The 22,515-nt window shown below is 45.6% G+C and overlaps 1 protein-coding gene across 3 annotated transcripts in view; it reads right to left on the bottom strand.

Moving 5' to 3' along the window:
* Positions 1 to 22,515, bottom strand: part of FGF1 (fibroblast growth factor 1) — a 95,361-nt gene that overhangs the window by 67,022 nt on the left and 5,824 nt on the right. Inside the window, exon 2 of one of the 3 annotated variants that reach the window (XM_037509046.2) lies at positions 18,520 to 18,678. The exons of the other annotated variants lie outside the window; for them this stretch is intronic. The gene's annotated coding sequence lies outside the window, so the exon portion shown is untranslated. The remainder of the gene's footprint in view (positions 1 to 18,519; positions 18,679 to 22,515) is intronic. 3 annotated transcript variants of the gene reach the window in all.

Below are 22,515 nucleotides of genomic sequence, written 5' to 3'. Positions count from 1 at the left end.
CCCACAGTGGGTGATGGAGGTCTTAAGGTCAAAAATTTAAGGAAAAAAACTTGTGAAGTTGACTTTTTCCACACATACAGCCTTTTCTTTAACATTTCTTTTGTCCACATTCTTCATTTTAACGCACAGGAATTCTTGAAAACTGTTCATGATTAGGAGATGTGAATTAGGACTCGGAAGTGATGAAGACATGAATAAGGTTCTTGACAAGGCAGGGGAGGTCAAAGAGTTAAGACCTTGGAGAAATGGGAGGAGGCAACAAAGATGTGGGAAGAATAAAGTTCGGGGTCAAAGATGATGCTACAAAATCTGGCACAAATCACCAAGTGCAGTTTGGAAAAAGGAAGAGATGGGTCAGAGAAAGACACTGGATTCAGGAGGCCTGTGAACTAGAAAATAAATGGGCAGAGCTACAGAGATGATCCGAAAGGGGTTGCCAGACCTTGCAACCACAGGACATATCCCAGAGTTCAGGGTGAGCTTGAGACTTGACTCAGTGCCACACTAGGTGAGGATAAGCCTTTTGTGAAAAGGAAAAAGGCAAGGAACAAATGACAGCCATGGCCGGCTCCTTTGGAGGCAGTGTTGCCTCTTGGTCTGGGGCAGGGATTCAAGCATGGGAAGTTACCCAGGACAGACCCAGACTCCATGACTCTCTCTCTGTGTGTGACACAGATTCCCTGCATTAAGCCCTCCTCTGTGAAAGCAGGGGTGACAAGAAAGGGTTACAGTTGGGGTGAAATGAGAAAGTAGAGACGAAAGCTCCTAGCACAGTATGGCATTTAAAATACTTCACTGAGCCTCAGAAGCAGTTTCCTTTTGCAATTTCAACATCTCAGAAATCAGATCGTATAACTTTTTTTTTTCCTTAGTGGTACATAAAATGATGCGTATCTTACAATTTATGGTATTTTAGATGCAATAGAATAGGAGAGCAGGCATTCAGTCAGTAGCAGTTGGGTGTTTTGTAGCTGTTCTACCTGTGCTGGACCCCTAGCTCCGTCCACATGAAGAGGTTTTCTTTTCTCTAGGCTGGTGGTGCCTTTTCCCTGGGGGATGGAAGCCCGGGGTTCTGGAGCCAGCCCTGCTGAGGGCAGCTCTTGACTCGGCTGCTACTGGAGACCTGGGCTGGCCAAAGTCTCCTCTCTGACCTCAGTTTCCCTTCGATAATGGGGATTACAATATTATCTACAGCCGTCTGATTGTTGTAGATGTAAGTCGAGAGATGGTTAAGTAAAGTGCTTACTTAGCACAGTGATTTATTGTATAAACGTTAAATAACGGTGGTTACAATACAAATAAATAACACTGTCTTTTAGAGCAAGATTACATTTTCTAAAAAGTGTTAATATTATTGTTCCTGAGATACGTTGAGAGCTGCATCACAAAACGTCCACCTCAGACTATGAATAGGATGGGATCTCAGCCCCCACATCAGCCCCCACCTTTGTGGGGTGTCCAGTACTGTAATCTCCTATCATCTACCTCCATGAGCACCTCACGCCTCCTGCCCACCCCACTCCCACTCTGAGCCAGAGCTCCCCTCCTTAGGACTTTGTCTTCTCCGGACACAGAACTTCAGCTACTGTTTACCTTGGAGCGAGGGCTAGATCACTCCCCCTTGGAAAAGGTCACCACAAACCCTGACTGGACTCTCACAGGCAATAAATGACCCAAAACTCCCCCCAACAAGGCTCATATCTGCCCCCTCTTCCTGTCTCCTCTGTGCCCTTGCTCACTTCATCCTGCCATCTGTTACTGTCCTTGGTGGAATTCCCTAAATAAACATGCAGTATCACTAAAATGTCCGTTTAGATGGAAATGACATGTTTTACTCCAAGCCTTTGCCCAATAAGTCTGGTTTATCAAAAACAATCTATATTTATGTTTATAACATTAATAACTCACACACCCAGAGCCTGCCCATCCCCTTGGTCTCTCCCGTCCAAAGTGGCCTGAGAACTTGCACAGCCTCTTCTTCAAGTGCTGCACACAAGCTTTTCTTCTGGGGAGGCTGAGAGCTCACGGGGTTTGGCAGTTCCTTTCTTGAGCCCTAATTTTTCTCCTTATTTTTGAGCAGTGAAGATGGAGCTGATGACTTTTCCTCAGGTTATTTCTTTCTCTTTCGACATGAGCCCCCTTCCTGCGATCTGCCTTGTTCTAAAAATGAGCTGCCTCCAGGTTCAGGAAAACCCTGTCTTGCCCTGCTGATGTAATGTGAGCCCCTCCAGCATGATGTTTGTCTCAGATTTTGTCAATGGGACAGTCACTGGCTCCCCGTCAAGGTCTGGTTATCATTGGGTTGGATCTGGAGCAGCCTCTGGGTCCTGGCCCTCAGGGAGACTGGGGAATTGAGGTTTTTCACTGGGTTTTTAAGCTCACAGAGTGACACACATGGTTTAAGGAGTCTGTCAGAAAAGTCCAGTGTCTTGAAACTTGTTTCTGTTCACTTAGCCATAAGGACACTTAGCCATAGGGACATGGTGCAAAATGCTGGGTGGGGTAGGGGATAAGAGTCCCCAAAGTGCAGCGGCAGCAGTATGGCATCACTGAATCAAGCCTAGAGAGCTGTGCATTAGATGGCACTCTCAGTATTTACTAGTCAGTATTTCTGCCTGTCTGTATATCCTCTCACATAGAGAATAACCTGGCCATTTAACCCAGGACCCAGAGATCAAAGTGGCATATAAAGATGTCTACACTGTAGCAGGACAAGCCAAACTCAGCGAGCAAAGGCTACTTACCTTGTCGTCCCTCCAGGGCTAATGGGGAAAGGCAAGAGCAAGGCAGGGGTGGGTATTCTCCCACTGCCAAATGTCTAGACCATACCATTTATTTTTCTTTTGGGGCCTCTGGAAAATCACAGTGCCTGATACTGTCAAGCTTTGGAACCTTGGTTCCCTTCCCTCAGATTCTCTGGGGCCAGTTTCCGACTCTTTCATGCCCAAAGAGGGATGGAGGAAGTGCCCTGACCAGCCTGGTGGTGGCTGCCTATGTGCAGCTCTCTGGGCAAGCAGCCCTTTCTCTTTCCCAATTTTGCTGCCCTAGCTCTCCCCTCTGGCCCTAGTCCCATCAACTCGGGATGCCACAGAGGTCCTGCCCGCCCATTGCCCGCCTGTCACACAAGGGAAAGCATGTCTGGAACTAAGCAGGGCAGGCCCCTGGTGCTCCACACCATTCCCCTTAAGGAAATGGATAGGTCCAGTCCAATGACAAGCGCTGGGGGGATGGAGGGGGCAGTCTCCTTGTTGAACATCGCCTTGCAGGCTCAGACAGAGAAGCAGTGGCAACTGTGTGAAAAAAGAAAAGTGTTTTGTCTGGCCCAATAGGCTGTATGATAGGGCATGTCCCACTCAGATCTAATCATGTGTCACTGAAAACTCTTCCCCTTTCTTTGGAAAACTGGCTCTACTTTGTAGTTAATACTTAAAAGAGTAGATGTGGCCTGTGAACCTTCTGCATTCATCATCTCATCAATAATGACTTGTAGTAGGAGCTTAGTGAAAATGCTTTGGGCTTCACTGTCCCCATTTACTTCACTGAACAACCCCCTGTTAAGGACATAATTAGTAAAAGGGATTTGACAAGGCTGAGTTTGGAAATAAAGGTGAGGTTGTGGTCTAAGATGTGAACTCTGAAGTCAGACTTCCTGGATTTAAATTCAGAAAGTCAACTAACTCACCTTTGTGAGCATCAGTCACTTCATCTGTAAAATGATGGCAGGGATCATGCATCCTCCAACTCCTTTCCCCCCCTTTGCTATAAGGATGCAAAGAGGTAAGGCAAGTAAAGCACTTACCATGATGCCTGGCACCTAGAAAGTGTCTCAAGATTTGAGTTGTTATTTTTATTGTGATGATATTTCAGCATGAATAGGGCAAGCTTCCTGTCTTTGACAGAGGGGAAGAAGAAAAATCTTAAATAAGACAGACTGGGATAAGTGCTGTGATGGAGATGCCAAGGATAAGGGGACAGGGGACCAGGAAGATTTGTGGGAGCTGTGGCAGCTTGGCCACAAGGACAAACAGAGCTTAAACATGTGGACATAGAATGAAGGGAAAGCTTGAGCAAAGGCCTAGCATAGCAAGGAGTGGGGTCTTCTCAGCATGAGTGGAGGGCATGCGGGACACATGGGGCAGCCCACAGCTAGTTTGGGGTCAGGTCACAGAACACCTTGGATGATGCCATTCAGAGGAGTTTACACTTTTATCTGGGCAGCCAGTGGAGATTTTTAAGGAAATTTGGAGGATGCTCTGGTAACATTTTTTGGGGAGCTCTTGGTGGGGCTTAGATTGAGCAGAGGCTGAGGGGCACATTGCATTGCTGTTTTCACCTCTGAAAAGTTCATCAATCTTCAAGTCCATGTTACTGTTCATCTTCTTTACTAGACTGCAAGCTAGTCCTGGGCAGGGGCTATGTGCATCTGCCACACTGCTGTCACTGGTGCTCAGGAAATAGCTGTTGAATTGAAAGGCAGAAGAGTCTGAACTAGAGGTCTGTGAGTTGAAGGGAGAGGGTTGGCTCTAAAGTCACTTGGGAAGAGAAAGAGGAACATTTGGGAAGTAACAGGAACTCTGTAAAGAAATCATCAGAGATAACTCAGGAGTGTGGGCAGTGAGGATAGAGGAATGGGTGGAGTGGACAAAACCTGGAGAAGTCCATTCAGCAGGGTGGATGCTGAGCTCACTTTGGAGTGTGCCACCTCTGGGATGAGAGTCGCCCATCAGTCCAGAGTGAGTGTCAAGCAGGCAGTGAAAGCAGAGATCTGGAGGGAAGCCAGAAATGTATGTAGCTACAGCGGGGGGGGGGGGGGGGGGGGGAGCAGAGGGGAGAGATGATTTGTGAAGGGAGAACAAACTGGAGCCTGAAGAAAGCAGACAGACAGGCAGCCACCCTGGGGATAATCCTGTTCCCAGAAATGCCCAATGCTACCTGTTATCCCAGAGGAGAAACCACAGGACCCTAGAGGCCAAAAGGTTCAGGATCATCGTGTTCAAAGGGGATGTCAGTTCTGGCAACATTGTGCAAAGCTACAAAGAGGTGAAACAGGCAGAAAATGGAATCCAGAGCTTCAGGAAGGGTCTCCTACCTCCCCGCTTTCCTATTCTTTTCACTTCTTCTCACTGCCATTGAGTTGCTTCAAAAGGAAGAATTGCACATACCACACCTTCTATTGCTTCCCACATGCCAGGCATTAGCCCTAAAGTCCTCGGTGAATCGTCAGTGTCCCCATTCCGATCTAAATAGCCTTGCTTCTGACAAAATCCTCCCCATCTCAGGCATCGGGGTGCTCCCTCTCTGTGTTGCACCCTAGGTGCTTCCAGGTCTTCATGAATTGGTTCATGCTTTTCCCTCAGCCCAGAAGACCCTTTCCTTCTAATTTCTTCTAATTAAAAAACTTCTTCAAGGTCCACATCAAATGCTACCCCCACTGCAAAACCTCCCCTCATCTTTGCAGTAAAAAGGGTCCTTCCTTTAATGACTCACTGTTCTGCGCTTTGCCCAGCAAGGGCTTCATTCCCCCTAAGAAACTTCTGAGTTGTTGGTTTATCTCTCCTTCCTCTGGCTTATGACAACATAAGAGCAGAAACACATTTCATCTTTGAATATTCTGCATCATGATCTCTTATGCACAGAAGGCAGTCAACCAAAACCACCAAATTGTATGAAGAAGAAACACCTAAGAGTAGTAGCTGCTGGCAGCTCTACCACTACCAGCCTTTTATTTGATAGTGATGGGGTGCCTTATAGTTCTTTGACTCAGAGGTTTGCCCTGAAATTAATTTCTTGGCCCAACTTTGGGTTGCATCACAATCAAAGGTGTTCTCTGGATCTCTAGAGCCATAGACTATTGAGGATACACTATTACACATATGATGTGATTTTTCTGAACATTTCCCATAGCTAGACAAAATAGGAAAATCTTGGACTGACCATTGAAGTACTTTATCACATGGGCTCCCACTGATGGCAGTATAGAGAAGTCCCTACACAGTTCTACCAGCATTGTAAACATATTTCAAGAGTCATGAATTAGGAGGAAAAAGTTCCCCAAGACTCAACTTATAAATTAAAAAACCATCTGTTTATGTAATCATCTGTCATCATCGTCTGACCCTCTGAGCGGTCACTGACATTATTTAGATGAAATGAATATATCAATAGATTTCTCAACAGCTTGCTGCTTGTACAGGAAACATATATGCAACATGGATTACTGAGCATCTACTACGTGCCAGTAGCGTGTCTGTGTTAACAATTGATATAGGATATGAGTCAGATTAGTTCTTTCTGTGGTCTGGTTTAGGAGTTAGAAATTTTCTCTTTTGTTACAGAAAACAGAGCAATTTAGGATTGATGTAGGCAGTCCTTTTTTTTTTCCCCCTCTTTGTTTTTATTTTAGAATAGACAGTTATAAAACACAGCTGGCCAAATGGGAAGGAAGGCTACATTCCTGATGCAGCTGTGAACAACGAAATTTAAATATATCTATAATCTAGCAAACCTGGTTTTTGGTGAGGAAAGAAAAAAGAGCTAGTTGGTTTTGAGTACTTTAGACTTTAACACACACACAAAATGGCAAAAGGGTAACATGGCCAGTGGGTATGTTGAGTGATTTTTAAATCCATTTTTCTTTTGGTCATACAGTGTAAGATAGGAGAGAGTTTTCCAAAGCACTGAACTTGGGAAGAAACTCTTCCATCTTTATAATAATGATAACCACTATTTTCTATTTTTGTTCCATGCCAGGCAAATGCTAGAAGAACTTTACTGTTTTACTTCATTATATCCTCTGAAATAAGGGCCTTTTATACATGGGGAAACTGAGGCTCAGAACAATGAACTCGCCTGGGGTCACAGAGCTGGTTAGGGTTAGGTTCAGAATTCAAACTCAGTTGTCTAACTTCATGACCCACATTTTATCCACAACTGGGGTATTTCTTCCTCCCCCTCCCCTGTCAAATAATTACCCCAAAAACATACTTGAGAAGTGAGTAATGACCAGGATTGGGAAAATGGAGAGTATTCTAGATGACGTTTCTTCAGCATCAAATGATTTTGAAGGACAAATGCAAGGAACATGTTATTTGACCTAGCCAAAAGAGCCCTAAAAATAAGTCTCTCACTATTGTATTTCAATATGTGATGCCCTTTCCTTGTTAATAGTAATAGAATAGGCATAAATGTTTTTGTAGGAGGATGTTCAACATAGCATTGTTAATAATAGTAGCTACAAACTGAATATCCAATAATAGAGGACTCATTAAATAAATTATAGAGGAATGCTCCACAACCATTAAAAGTTCTATTTTAGAAGAATAGGAATGGAGAATGAAAAAGTTAAGTCTATAAATACAATCTGATTCCTTTTTTAAACATACATATATGCATAGATGGAAAGAAAGGTAGAGAGGGCCTCCCCAGTGGCGCAGCAGGTTGAGCGCAGCACTGTGAAGCTGTTCGTAGCCTCTGCAGCATGGGTTTGATTCCCCGCCACCCAGGAAGCTATCCACATGGCGCAGCAGACCTCTCCTGTCTCACCCGCTGCTCCCCTCAGCAGTGTATTTCAGTAGATCCACCTGTTCTGCTCCCCACTCTGTCTCTGGTGAATTCTCTTACCCTCCTGCACCTATGGCCTGTACCCCATAGGTACATAAGAAAATTTTTATTTTCTTAAAGTTTCTTATATCTTTTTTAAAGTTTTTTTTATCTGGTATTATTTATTACTTATGTTTCATATACTGAAATATATTAGTGAACTATATAAAAATAATTTTTAAGTAACATATACTCATTAACGCAACAATGTCATTAAACTCTTTTAGACTATTCTCTATGTACCAGACACTATGTAGTCAAAATATTTAAAAAAATTAAAAACAAATATACCCATATCCCTGTGCTACTAACATTTTGGATGCTTTTTCTGTGCAGTTTTGCAAACACAGTAGCGACCAAAGCAAACAGCAGCTGGACCGGGCATGTTGTCAGGAGTCCACACGCCTCTGGGTCCTGCTCTGCCACTCCCACCCCAACATCATTTCCCTTCTCTTTCCTCTCAGCTCCAGCTCCATCTCCAGTAGAAAGGATTGTGTGGTACCTACACAGCCTTTTGTGAGAATTAAATGAGTTACTGCAAGTAAGGTGTTTTGAGGTACGCAAGTAATAGTGATTATTGTTATTTTTACTCTGTGTAGAATGGCTGCTCTGTTTCATTTTCCATCTACTTTCTTCTGAAGAGCAATAACACAGTTGTGTTTCTCTGGGAGAGGTCACACAGGCACATAAAGTCGCCTTTGAATTTTGTACATAGATGAGATCACTCAGTCAAAGCCATTTGGCCTCCTATCCCAACCAAAGGAGAGAACTGCCATGGTTGAAAGAAAGACTGGAGTATTTATACACATTTCAGAAAATCTTGCGAGCCAGGGTTGGAGAAAGATCTTACTTAATTGTGTTCGGAGACCTAATTAACTTAGCCAGTTACAGGTGATTGATAGCCACACTCTGTTGCTTTTACTCACCAACTCTATGACCTTGGGCCTTGGTGTTTTTTTCTGTCTTATGAGTGTGGGATCATGTTATATGAGCTCCTTGGAAGGAAACTCCTGGAAGAGCCAGCCTATTTTTTTTTTTTTACTTTATTAAATAACTGAGTTTATTTCACATGTATATTTTTGTCTACCCACCATTTCCGTTTGTCTGACCACCACTACTACTATGTTTCTGGCTGTGGTGCTGCCTCACTCCAGCCTCTGCCACCATTCTCTCCTTTTTGCACGACATTGCTGCCTCCTGCCTCATGAACCTGCCTTTCTTCCTGCCCCTGTAGTCAAGTTTTCCACTCAAGACTCTAGGCTCTCCTGTTCTGGCCTCTGCATGCCTCCCCAGACTCGTTTTGACCACTTTGTCACCTTGCCTGTTCTACTTGAGGTGGACTGGGCTTCTGTTAGGTTTTACATCATATTAAGATCTTGCCCTCTTCAGGGTCTTATACCATGTTCCTCCCTCCACTAAGAATAGTCTTCACCCCTTGTGCTCCTCCTTCTCCTGGCCTTACTTCTATGTCACCTCCTTAGAGAAACTTTCCTTCTCTACCTAATTTGTCACAACTTCTCTTATTTCATGATCTTACTTGTTCCCTTTATAAAGTATATCTTATCACTACCATTTTTCTGCTTTTTTCTTTATTTGTGGCTTCCTGTGTGTGTGTGTGTGTGTGTGTGTGTCTGTCTCTCTGTCTGTCTGTCTGTCCTCAACTCCCTGGCTCCCTTCCTCAATTGCAGGCACTCTATCTCTCCCTTTTTTGCTGTATTCTTGGGGCGGGACCCTCATGGAGAAGGTGCCCACTAGATATCAAAAGGAGGGAGGGGGAGAGAAAGGAAGTCTCTGAAAAGGGGGATACTTTTCCAGGCAGCCCAGTTTCCCACGAATGTGGGCAGTATGTCCTACTCAGCCCTAGCATTAGTGTGCAAGTTTAAAAATAAAACCCCTGGGTGGAGTGAGGCTTTAAAGAGGATGGGGGAGAGATAATGAGAAACATGAGTAGACCAGCGCAGGCCCAGCAGGATGTGGGACTGGCCAGAAAGAGAAAGGGACCTTGACTCTAAGAAAACACTGACTTAGGAGCTCTTTGGGGTTCCTACTTAGTCACCAGAGCTCTTTCTCTTGATCTAAAGCATATGGAAAGAATTTAAAGTAGTCAATTCAAGATATGCATCCATCTTATAGCAAGATATGCTTAGCATTTAAAAAAAAGATGTTCTTAAGAATTCCTAAAACAGGAGCCTCCACACCCCACATCTGCCTGCCATGCTGTCAGGAGAAGAGGGAAAGGCAGGGAGGTAACAGAGGCGATGAGGATTGCTTTGGCTCATCCTCCCCTGACCTTCCCCAGGGCCCATCCCAGCGTGGGATCTGAGCCTCCCACCATAGGAGGGCCCCAGCCAGACATCCCGAGGTGTAGCCGCCCTCCCAAATCTTGGCTCAGTTCTGGGGCAGCAAGAGGCAGGGAGGGTCAGGTCAATGGGTCACTAGAAACAATTCGGACATCACCTTGGAAACACTCTACCCCAACTTGCACTGCCTAGATTTGTATCCACCCTGAACCAGCTGTATGAGAGGTGGAGGCATCTGGGTCAAAGTGGGACAGGAAGGGTTCTGCCTCCTTAATGAGAGACCATCAGTCATCAGGCCTCAGTAGGGAGGTCTGACAACCCAATAAAGAAGCAGGCTCAAAAATCCATATTCTGGGTCTGGCCCCCACAGTGCAAGGAGGGACTTCAGTGAGAGTGGGGACTACTGGCATCCCCAACTCTAGACCATGACCGGGACCCCTACCACTATCCATCTTTCAGGGCTGCTTTCAGAAGACTGCCTTTATGCTAACAGTGCAGGGACTACCTGCAAACCACTGAACCATGAGGATCATGAGCAGGTTTTCCATAGCTACAGCTAGGTGATGGTCAGGATGGCCAGAAGGAGGGAAGGGAATTAGCAAGTGTGGAAAGAGACAGCTGGAACTTTCCACACCACCCTTAATAACTCTACAACCATCCTCCTGCAGAGAAAGAAAACAAAGTATAAGGACTAGGTCTATTCCCAAGGTTACCCAGGGAGGGAGGGCGAGCATTGGGCAGCCTAATAGCAATGTGGCCATTTGGTTTACAGCTGACAGCAGGCTGTCCCTTTCATCTGTGCAGTCAACTTTGAGACGATTTAAACTCAAATCCTAGATTCAGGAAACATGGAACAGAATTTTCAGGGGGTCTGTCCATGCCATGGAGGAACTACATGCCTCTGGATGGGAGGGAATCCTAAAACCTTTTTGTAATTTGAGCAGAAGAAACCTGCTTTTGTCATCTCTTCTTTGTTGGTTGGAAGTGCCTGTAGCTGAAAACTGCTGATGGAGTAGCCTTTGCCTGTTCCACACTTACAATCTTTAAGGGACTTTCTTGGCTAGCTCTAGATTCCTAACATGAGGATTTTAAGTGCTGAAAAAGCAAAGGGTAACAGTCGTCCCTTGGAACAAGGAAGACTGTTGAACATCAGGGTGACCTTCATGAACACAGATAGTTTTTTTAGTTGAAATAGATTCTAATGAAAGTTTTTTAAAAAAACAAACAATAAAACACCATAGCCAAACTGCAAAGCTTGTGAGTGGCAGTGATAATATTTTATTGAGCAAATACCATGTGCTATGTATGCATTATGTACTTAAACATTTTGAGGGCTTTACATGCACTGTCTTAATTCTTAAACCAACCCTATTAAATAGCAACAACTAATGCTAATCACGTAACACTTGAATGCACTATGGACTATTAATTCACATATTCCTGTCAACAATCCTAGGCGATATGTCCCATTATTATCTCTACCTTACAGAAATGGAGAGATTATGAAATTTGGCCAGGGCATGTAACTGGGGAGTGTCAGAGCTAGAATTCATACTCAGTCTTACCCCAGAGTTCGTGCTGTCGACCTCCATCCCCAGTCCCCCCACAGCTGTTCTGCTTCAGATTGCAACCCTGAAGCAATGAAAGGATAGTGAGAGAGATGGGTCAGAATTGCAACCATCAGAATTCCTGGTCTCCCATGTCAGTGGTTTTTCTCAGAAACTTCAGACTCTACTTCCCAAGCCCTCAGCAAAGACTTGGAGAGTGTAATAAGTTTTGTGTGACCAAATGGATATTTTATCCTTTGGAGGAAATCTTTCTGAAACTGGCCTGCATCTCTGCTTCTACAAACATCTTCATTATCACTCCTAGCTTGAAAAACTGATGGAGGCTAAAGGAGGATTGTGCTCCTATAACTTAAACATCACTGATCACTAAAGGCCAGGAAGCCCTAGCCAGCCCTGCCCCGACTCTGAACCAGGGAAGTGTTCTCTGTGGACTTGCTGTGTTGACTTCTTGGGAGAGACTTTGGAGCATCTATTCTCAACTTTCCCCTACTTGCTGTTTCTAAATTCTGACAAGGAATCTGAGGAAGGATGAGGAGAGTCTCATCTTTTAGAAGCTCTTTATGTCCCCACAGGTATTGGTGCAGCACTTTGTACACATTGATTAATCAATGTAGCTGCTTTTACTGCTCCCATCAGACCACCAGCAAAGGGGGAGCTGAGTTGCTCCTTTCTCTCTATGGGTGCAAGGGTTGGAACACACCAGATGGATGTCTCCCTTCTGGGGCCCTGACATCCACTTGTTTGCCTTTGATGCCCATCAACCAAAAGAAATTATTCATCTCTAAGCATGAATAATACAACTAGGCTAGATTTTTCCAAGCTTCCAACATGAGTTCTCTGAAGAGATGAAGTCAAGCGAGCTAAACCTGAGTAGTTGACTGGAAACATGGGGTCTTGGGAACTATGAGAACCTGACCCCTGATCTCCCAAGTCAGGTTCAGAGGCCTTTCCAGAGCTCTGAGGAGCATCAGGGGGTGCTGTCCCACTGTCCTTGGCCTTAACTTTCCCACTCCTAAGATTGAATGATTCACTCATTTGTCTTTGGATCAATATTTACTGAGCATCTTCTGCATGACCAGGCTGTCCTAGGCACTGCGGATACAGTGGAGAACAAGACAGATGACATCTGCCCTCATGTGTCTCATGTTCTAGTGGGGAATATGGGCAATAGCAAGTTCTAAAAGCTTGAAAAGTTGACTACAGACTGTGTGAAGTGCCATGAAGCAAAGAGAGGTAAGATAAGGAGTAACAGGAAAGAAAACTTCTTTAAGTTGACCAGAGAGATGAGGCCTGAAGGTTGAAAAGAGGTCTGCTTTGTGGAGAACTGGGTGAAGCAGTCCAGGCAGATGGAGCAACTATTGCAATGTCTGAGAGGCAGGAAAGGGTACTGAATAGAAAAGGGGCCAGTGGGGCTTGAGTGGGTCGGGAGACCTGAGAGGTGTATTTGGAAGGGGTAGCTTGCTCTGCAAAGTCCTCTTGGCTGTTTTTCACCTTTCAAAAAATCACCTTGCTTCTCCAAAGCATGTGCTACTTGCCCTAAAAACTTATCATTGCTTAGTCAACTCTAGCACCTCTGCTCAAATGGAATTCTCTTTGTGGCAGGTGGGGTGTATGTCAAAGGCATTATATGGAGTTCAGTGATGGGAATGGTGTGTGTGTGTGTGTGCGTGTGCGTGTGTGTGTGTGTGTGGCTGTATCTGTCTGTATCTCTGAGTGTGTGCCTGTGTCTCTGTAGCCAAAACATCCAGTCTCCTTGGGAGGGCTGCAGACACCAAGCTGGAATTCCCCCCGGGCTGTGTGCCCATCTTGTTGCTTCTTGCATAAAATTACAAATAAGGCAACGTTTGACTTCAGATTCTTTTTGCTTCCCCTTTCATTACTCTCTGCCCTCTTTCAGACTTGTCTCTGCCTACTTTCACCCCTGGCACCCTAAGGGGGTTGACCTGGACTTTCTGCGCCCACCTCTTTCCCCTTCACAACTTGAATCTCCACCTGTACCACAGCCCAACCAAATAGCCTCCTGCAGCTTCAGGCAAAGTGTAACAGGCAAAGGAGAGGTTATTCACCAGGCCTGTTTCCTTCAAATGATGCCAAAGAAGGCTGCCTGATCATCCTAGTCTGAGTTTGGCCTGGCTGACAAGCTTGCTAATTAATTAGCCTCACCAACGGAACAAGGCTGACCCTATTTTTTTTTTTTTTTTTTGTGGGACCCTCGCCGGTGGCTGGGGATCGAACTGGTGCTGCAGAGGCTGCGGGCAGCCTCGCAACCCAGCGCTCAACCGCTGTGGCACCAGGGGAGGCCCAGAGCTGTCCCTATTCACACCCTTCCCAATGGGACCATGACAACCACCTAGAGCATGCTCTGTTTAGAGGATCATAGCAAGGACACTATTTGGGGAGTGGCCTGGACCTTCACTCCCTTAAAGTAATGCAGCCAATTCGAGATTTGTGAGCTCAAGAAACCTGAGGTCTTGCTTCAGGGATAAGCCTTTGCTGAACAGTGCCTTCACCCTCTCTGTCCCAGATTTCCTTTGTTGCTATGAGAGTTTGCCCTTTATAGACTCACCTTCTTCTCTTGTTCTCTATAGCTCTCAGTTTAAGGACCTAAATCCTCAACATGGCCCTCATGTTTGGCCCCTGCCTGCTCTTCGGTCTTATGTGTCCCCCTTCCTTTTCCCCTGTATCCAGCCACATTGGCCTTCCCTCTGCTGTTGGTGACACCGTGATTCCTCACACTGTGTGACATGTTCCTTCCTCCATCATATATGCTCAACCCTCACCAAGTTGATGCCTGAAGATCCTCCAGGTCATAACCCAAGTGCCAGCCTTCCCCTGAGCTTTTCAAACCCCTACTGGGTTGGTCCCTTTGCCATGAGCCTCCTAGCTTTTATGAGTGTAGGGTCTGCTAGCTCCAGGTTCTGTTGTGGCTTCTGTGTTTGGCGTGCTCCTTGGCACCCAGGGATGAACTAATTAAGTCTGAAGTGGTCAGACATCACCCTCACGCATACCCCTCCTGGTCCCCACTCTCTTCTTTTTCTTTCCCTAGTTTTCTTTCTTCCCTCTTCATCCTTTCATTCATTCCTTTTTATTTTCTGGGCCTTAGGCCTCCCTATGAACTATCATGAACACTGTTTGAGCCAACAGGAAATCTCTCAGAATTAAAGAAAAGGAAAAGTTGCCATACTTGGTGTAATGTGTTGACCTTCAGCAAGATCACACACAGAGCCTCGAGGGGCACTAGGAATCTGGTGCCTGCTCTAATAGTTTTCTAGCACTGCCATTAGAAGTAGCACGGATAGGAAGGTTTGAACAACAGAAATGCTGTGTCTCACAGTTCTGGAGGCTTCTTCACTGTGGGGGAGGGGGGGCGGTCAGAGGCAGCAGAATCACCTAGGCCCCACTCAGGAAATGGAGATTCCTGGGTCCCTGAAACCCTACTAAAGTAGGACCACTGTGGGTAGGATCAAGGAACTTGATTTTTTAACAAGTTCTGTGGTTCTTATGTACATTATTTAAAGTTTGAATATCCCCGGACAAGACCCCAGGTGCTGGAGGGGCAGAGAGATGACTTGTCCATCAGTAACCCCCACATCTGCACAGCCCTGGTGCACAGTAACCCCCCTTCTCCCTCTCTTCTCCACACCTGTTCCTATCACCAGCAATTCTGGGACAAAGTCCCAAAGATTTGCATAAAACAAATCTCTCTAAGTTTTAAATATGCCATTTAGAGATATTGCATTTGGCAAATAAGTTTTACATCATTGTAAACATCACTATACCCAGACACTAAATTTTGCATCGTCATTCCTCCTATCCATGATTGGAGGCACCAGTCTTGACGCATCTTGGCTCAGCTCAAGATGCTCTGACCTTAAGCTTAAGGCCTAAGGGATATAAGGATTCAGGCCCAATACCCTCCCTGTGCCTCTGTCCTTATTGTAAGGGCCATTTCCTCTTTTCTTGGCTCAGGAAAACCTGGGACTCACCTTGTCCCCAGTGCCTGTACTTGTTCCCAAAGGCCATGGGTCCAAAAAGTGTTTTCATACCACAGCCTAGCTTTTAGGGTCTTCAGATACCACTTATTGCTGAATTCCTGTCACCAAATTCTACCTGCCCCTTAGGACACCCCCAGTGTCACAATTCCCCCCCATCCCCCAATATTCAGCATATTAGTTAGGAGCACAGTCTGACTGTGAAGCTTGGCTCTGCCACTTGGCAACTATGTGACCTTCACAAACCACCTGACCCACCCGAACCTCAATTAGTACAACTAGGGTAGCCCCCATTTCACAGGGTGATTATGAGAGTTCAGCAAGGTCATACATGTAAAGTCAAACAAGTACCTGGCATACATAAGGGCTCAAGAAACACTGGGGACTGACATCGAAGCTCTTCTATTTCTGAAGACTCAGATACAAGCAGAACCCAATGCCAGTGCAAAAGAACCTCCATGCTGCCCAAAGGGTGGCACTGAGGGTCACTCTTAGAGTGCCTCTAAACTTTGGAGAAATGGACTCAGATAGCCTTTTCAGAACTCACCTTTCAATAATAATAATAGTAATAATAGCAGTAAATTTTACATAGTATTCACTAAACACCAGGCACTGTGCTAAAAGTGTTACTCCTTTGATCCTTTCAGTAACAAGGTTGGTTGCCTCATTTTATAGATGAGGACACTGAGGCACAAGGTCACAGGACTAATGAGTAGCAGAGTCTAAATTCAAACCCCAGATTCTGCCTGACTGCAGAATCTGTGCACTTAGCCAGTATGTTATACTGTCTTAAATTCACTTAAGTAGTGAATTTTAGGAATCAAAATAATGCCTATCCCTTCCCTTTCCTCTCTTTGGCCCAGATGCTTGTTCCTATACCTTGGGTGCCTTTCTCTATGTTGAGTTGGACATCCTTGCAAGCCTAGGCCCATTCTCTGTGACCTCCCCACCCAGGCTGGTCCCCTCCCTTCTCTGTGGTTGAGCTGGCTGGATCCAGTCACATCCCAAGAAAGGACACCTTGTCAGTACTGCATGAACATGTGTTAATTAATGAATCTATACGAAAGGAAAAATACTCACCTACAACTTATGTGTCCTGCATAAGGATTTCCCTAGTACTTGTCAATGGTATGTCTGTGGCACAGATCACTACAGATCATTTTTCCAGTAGTCTTAGTCAAGGTGTGTTGCATTTGCCAAGCAACACCTCTTTGGTGTGATGGGAGTTGTGCCTTTCACTCAGTGTGATCTTGGTTCATGGGAACTAACAACAGCAGGACCAGTAGCTCCACAATCCTTAACAGTTTAGTCAAGGTCCCCAGAGTGCCTGTCAACAGAGTGAGCAAATCCACTCTGTCCTGGTATCAGACATTCCTTTGCCAGGTGCTGGTGGAGCACATGGATGTCCATTTACTGTCACCATGGAAACAGCATTGTTGGTGCTATGGCCTATAAAGCCAAATCACTTAGTGAACTTGTCACTGCTTCCTTATAGCCTTCTTGGAAACAGAAAGCTGCTTATGGAAGCCATATATATGGGCACTCCCAACTTGGGCATGGTGGTGGAGAGCTTTGTAAGAAACTGAGTGTTAGGTGAATTAGCTTTGCTTTTGACTAAGCACTCCATGTGCAAAGCCATGGATTCATCCTTAAAAAGGCAGGGTCAGTAGGAGAGTGTCTGCATCTGCCAGCTGCTCTCAGCAGCAGATTTGGTCATCTTGCCCTCAGATATACAACTTTGCCCAGGGAATTTCCTCAGAAACCCTCAGGAACCAACACAGAAAAAAAAAAACAAAGGAAGAGGGAATTTGTGACTGTGAATCACAGACCTCACCAAAATCTGCACTCATTCACAGCCCAGTAAACAGGCCCAGTAAACAGCTGGCCGGCACTTCGCAGGGCAGCACTTTGCAAAAACCAAGCCTATTTCTTTGTAGCCCTTGGCTCGCACTGTGCCAGGATGCTCGTGAGCGTCCTCCCACTGGTGTTTGCAGAGCAAAATCACAAACAATTGCATCCCTGTACTGAATGAAAGGGAAAGTGCTGGTCACCAGAGCAGAAAGAAGGCAGAAAATGGGGGTGGATTTAAATAGTTGGAGAAAATACCGTGTTTGTGTTCTGCTGAACCTGAGAGGTGAGATAAGGTGGCTTTCTCTTGGGTCTCTGAAAAATGGGTACTTGATTAAATGCCTGGAATTTTCACTCCAGCATCTGGAGGCCTGAGTTTTTCAAATGCTCCTTCTAGAAGCCTGGCATACTTTAGGCATGGAATGGTGATGTGGGTGTGGCTAGCAGAAGTGCCAGAGAATGTGCCCAGTGGCTAGCCATTCCCACTAATCCTCTGCTGGTACTTACCTGGAGGGGTCCTGGAATGATGATGTAATTTTCAAAGACCAGAAGGCAAGATAGATCATGCTGGCAATCAATGGGGCTGTAGGAATACCACCTTATTGATCCCACTCCAAAAGTCCTCCATCAATGGTTGATAAATCTAAAGTGCCCACCCAGCAAACAGGTCTTTGGAGGCTGCTGGATTTCCTGGCTACCCAGGTGGGTGAGTGTGACACAGCAGGATACTGCCTGCCAGGGTCACCAAGGCCATAGCTTTTGGCTTCTGTCAAACTGCAAAGTCTGCATACTTGTACATTGGGAATGAGAATGTCCCGCCCCCTCCAGTTCTCAGCAGCCTGGCAATGGGGCAGTGAAGATAAGGGGTAGTAGTGCATGATTATTTGTACAATCTCTAAGGCCCAGGTGTGACTTTTACATGCCTGTGTCACTAACAAACCCTCCCCCCAGGGCAGTCTGTGGCCGCGCAGCTTTAGCTCAGGCAGGGGTGAGCTTCTGTTGCTCACTTGCAAGAGAGCAGGTTCCATTATTATCTGCTTAAAACATTTTACTGCCTTAACTTTCCCCAATTGTTTTCCTCTCTAAGTAGCCTTATACTTGCACTTGGATAGACACATATCACCACCCCCACCCCCACCATTACTACTCCACTCCCCCAGTACTGAATATAACATGCTTTCTGTTCCCTAGGACAGACTCCCTGATTCTTACCTGAAGAAGCTTGTAGGCTGAGGGCTGCGTCTTTCTGGTTGTGTGAGGGGAAAGGGTATCCACTCGGAGTGCTCTGCTGTGCGTTTGTCACTGTCACCACACTGCAGCTGCTTTCCCAGCAGCCCCAAGCTGGCTCTGAACCTCACAAGTCCTGCAGCTCTGTGTGGGGAGAGGGGACGGGCCGTGGCATGCACATCAGGTTGCTGGTCCGCCTCCAGACTCTGTGCCACTGAGCCGGCTACCAGTCCCTCAGGGCTGTGTGGGAAGCAGGGAGGCAGGCTGGGGGCTGAGAATGTCAGCCTCTTAGTCTTGCACTGGCCTTGTTTGTCAGCAGAAGGCACCTGCCCTTTAACAGCTACCCGTACAGACCCTACCGACTGGGATGTACACAGGGCTCTAAGTACCCCCAGCTCTGCATAGCCAGCGTTAGGTCCAGGAACACAGCTATTGGCCGGTAGGGAAGGAGGCAGAGACAGCAGACAGCAGTGGCAACTATCCTGGGTGTTATTTTAGCGTGGTTTGTCTTGGGGCAAATGGCTGAGTCGAATGGACTACTGGCCCGTCTGAGTGGAATCCTGTTTATTTTGAGACCTCAGTCACCGGGGAAACAGCAGGTTGTGGCTCCTCTGGAATCAGAAGGCTGCTGGATGAAAGGGAGTCCTTTTCTGTTCTGTCATCTGGCATACTTGTACAGGGTGTCTGTGTGTGGCAGAGTGTGTGTATGTGTCTGTCTGTGCCATTCCCAGAGCCAAGCCTTGCAAAGGGCATTTTGCAAAGCCGGTCAAGGCAACAGCCCTCCAGGTTCGGTCTGGGGAGGGGCTGCTGAGAGAATATTTCTGCGGTTTCTCACCAGTGGTCAAACCTGTCCCTGTGGAATTAGGTAACCCCTCAGGTGAGTACAGTTTCAGGGAAGGGGTTCTTTTTAATGGCTGCATCTTGATGCCATTGCCAGGATGGGTTAAGGAAGGGAGGAAGCTGCCTGTACAAATAACTCTTTGGCTAGAAGGTGGGAAATGAAGCTGGACTGAAAGGATGCAGATCAGGAGGTGTCTCTGAGAAGAGCAAATAGAAACATGATTAATAGTTTCCTATAATTGATGAATCGTCCCTCCTCCTTAGGCAGGCATTTGTGCCTGGGAGTGTGAGTGAGTGAGTGTGTGTGTGCGTGCACAGGCCCACCCACCTCATGATTCAGATAGAGTAGAGAATGACCTGTCAGAACTAGAAATGTTTTCTGGTCTCTCCCTCCCTTGGGAAGGTAGAGGTGGAGCTTGTTCTCCAAAGTCATCATGGAGCCCCCAGGGGAGCCATTCTCCCCAGTGACCCCCGCCCCCCACACCCAGGGTCCCTCAGGGAGCCTTCTGAAGGTCTCAGAGTGGCAGTTCTCCTAAAAGGCGCTCCAAAATTCAAAAAAGTTGATTTCTCCTAATTATATTAATTGGAATCTCCATGAACTACCACTTCTAAGTATTCAAAAGATAGCGATAATTTGCTTTAAAAACTAATCATCTTCCTGAGTATCCAAAGGGCCTTCTATCACAAAAAGATAAAAATATTATGAACAGCTTACTTCTAAATCTTGGAAAATAATTGTGCTACATAGAGTATGCATATTATTCATTTTAACCACACGAAATGATAGTTTTTAAAGTTAGGAAACATCCTAACTCCTCAGGACAGTGATGTGGCTCAAAGCCCCACCCAGGTTGCACCCCTAGTTAAAGTACCTACTTGTGACTCAAGACAGGTCTCCTGCCTCAGGTGAGCACACTTTAACCTGCCCACTGTGTTGTCAGGCATTCCTGGGCAAGTCAGCTCCTCTGGCTCCTGATCCCCCTCTCCTGAAGGAGCTAAATGAGGCTTTCCTAACCACATCTTCCTTGCAAGCTGTTGGGGTTATCATCATCATCAAATATGTCAAAGTGTGTGAAGGCACCTTGAAAACTGTCAGTGCAAATGCAGGTCATTATTTTTATTTCTCCATTATAACTAGTTGTGAAATGCTGTTTTAAAAAACACAAGCACATACACAGCTCTTAACAAATACAATCCCTAGCTGCTGATATAAACTGATTTCTTTAGTACTTATTCGGGTGTTTGGTAATGTACTGTTCAAGTACTGGGAAATAATGAATCCTCAGTTTCTCAAGATATTTTTTGTAATACAACTCCCCACCCCACCTTGAAATGTTTTTAGATTTCACCTTAACAGCCCTCAAATTCCCTATTTATTTCAACTTCCGTGTAGGTATTTAGATTTGTCTTTTAAATTATATCCATACAAATGTTTTGAGTCATGAGGCATGATAATGTTCATGCCTTTTGACCCCACCGTCATTTAGCGTGGGAGGCGACGTAGACGTTGCCTCGTCTAAAAGTCTGCCCTTAGAATAGCCCTTCAGCACTGGGCCAGGAAGTAGTCCGTGGAAATAATAGCTGTCGAAGCCTCTTATTAAGCATCCACAATACACTGGACCCCATCTAGAGGATGTAACAGAAACCCTAACTTCCCTCAGAGCCCTTAGACCATTTTGAAAGCCATTCTTGTGGTGTAAAAACCATCTGTGTGGCTTACTAGCACTGCAGAGGGGTGGATCTGAGAAAGGAAGAAAATGGCAGATTTGGAGGACAGAAATCCTAGTAGATACCTGGTCAGCTTATCCACAGAGGTGAAGCCAGGGCCAGAGTTACTGATGTGACTAAATGTAGCTAAAATGTAGCTGCTCCTGGAGGAAGATTTTTCCTTCTGAGACCTAGGAGCTGGACTCACTCCTTGGCACTTTGTGGTTGCTCCTGCAGAAAATGGCTCTCAGCCTCTTAGAGTTTTAGAAAGGCGATAAAGGTTGAAAGTGGTATCTCAAGGTTTTACTTATTCTGTGCTCACACATAAAACTATTACTTTTTAACTACACCAGCATGAAAGAAGAACCCGAGGATGATTGCATCAGCAGGGTTCATTCAGAATGTCCCCAATTAGGACAATTTTTCTCTCCCAGCATAACATAGAAGCCCTGGCTTCTTGTCCTTGAATCTTAAGGCTGACATTCAATATTTGCTTGAAAATTTCCCCTTCCTTCATCCTGTTTACTTAAGTGATGCAGTTATGTGAAACACACACCAGGCACACTGCATTTTCTTTCTAATCTCATTTGACCTTGTTTGGACACAACAAATCCTAATCAGCTGACAGGAGAAATCAGAAGCTGCATGTTACTCTCTCTCCCCAGAAAACTATTTGTTTCTGTTTGTGCTCAATCATGCAGTTAAATGATGGGCCTGCTAGTCTCATGCTGGACCAGCTGCCAAGATGACAGAGGGGACTATTGGACAAGCTGAGCTTAGGGAGATGCAGTAGATGTTCAGGGGAAATTGTATTAGTTGCCCAGGGAGACCTGACAACCACAAATGTCACCATAGCTGCGGGACAGAAATGGGGGCAGTTGTTCCCAGTTGGGAAGGTGTCTTTCCCTGACCTCACTGTCTCCCAAGCATGGGAGCTCACCCCACTTTGTTAGCCTGGCTCTCCAGTAACTTCAGGGGAGGATGTTTAGAAAAGGTTGTGAGAGGTGTGCTTCCTCTCTGTGATGTTGATAACCGATCATTTATCTTCTGTTTTAAAATATTATATAAATAAAAGTAATGCTTTGTGTATGTGAAAAATGCACAATATGAAGAAATGTAAAAAATGACCCTCCCTGATCCCCTTCTCCTTGAAGTTAACCACTCTTAACTTTTTCATGTGGAGCCATTCAGGGGAAAATGCCTCCGTACACCTGGATGTGTGTGTGCTTCAAAACAGTCTCCTGTGTGCCACGTCCTACATTGTTGCTTATTTTCCACATAGTAATAGATCTTTGCACATCGGTCTAGTTCATCTAAGCACCAATATTCCTTGTCTAGATAATGCAAAATCTTTCTGACTTCCCTGCTTCCACCTTCCCTGCTTCCACCGGAAGTTCATTCCAGAGGGATGCTGCCACAAAGTAAAACAGATCA

This window comes from Talpa occidentalis, unplaced genomic scaffold, assembly GCF_014898055.3.
Source record: "Talpa occidentalis isolate TD23 unplaced genomic scaffold, MPIMG_talOcc4v2.1 talOcc4.13, whole genome shotgun sequence".
NCBI classification, from domain to species: Eukaryota; Metazoa; Chordata; class Mammalia; order Eulipotyphla; family Talpidae; genus Talpa; species Talpa occidentalis.
Note: the sequence above shows the minus strand (reverse complement) of the source record. Positions and strands in the feature narration are given on the sequence as shown.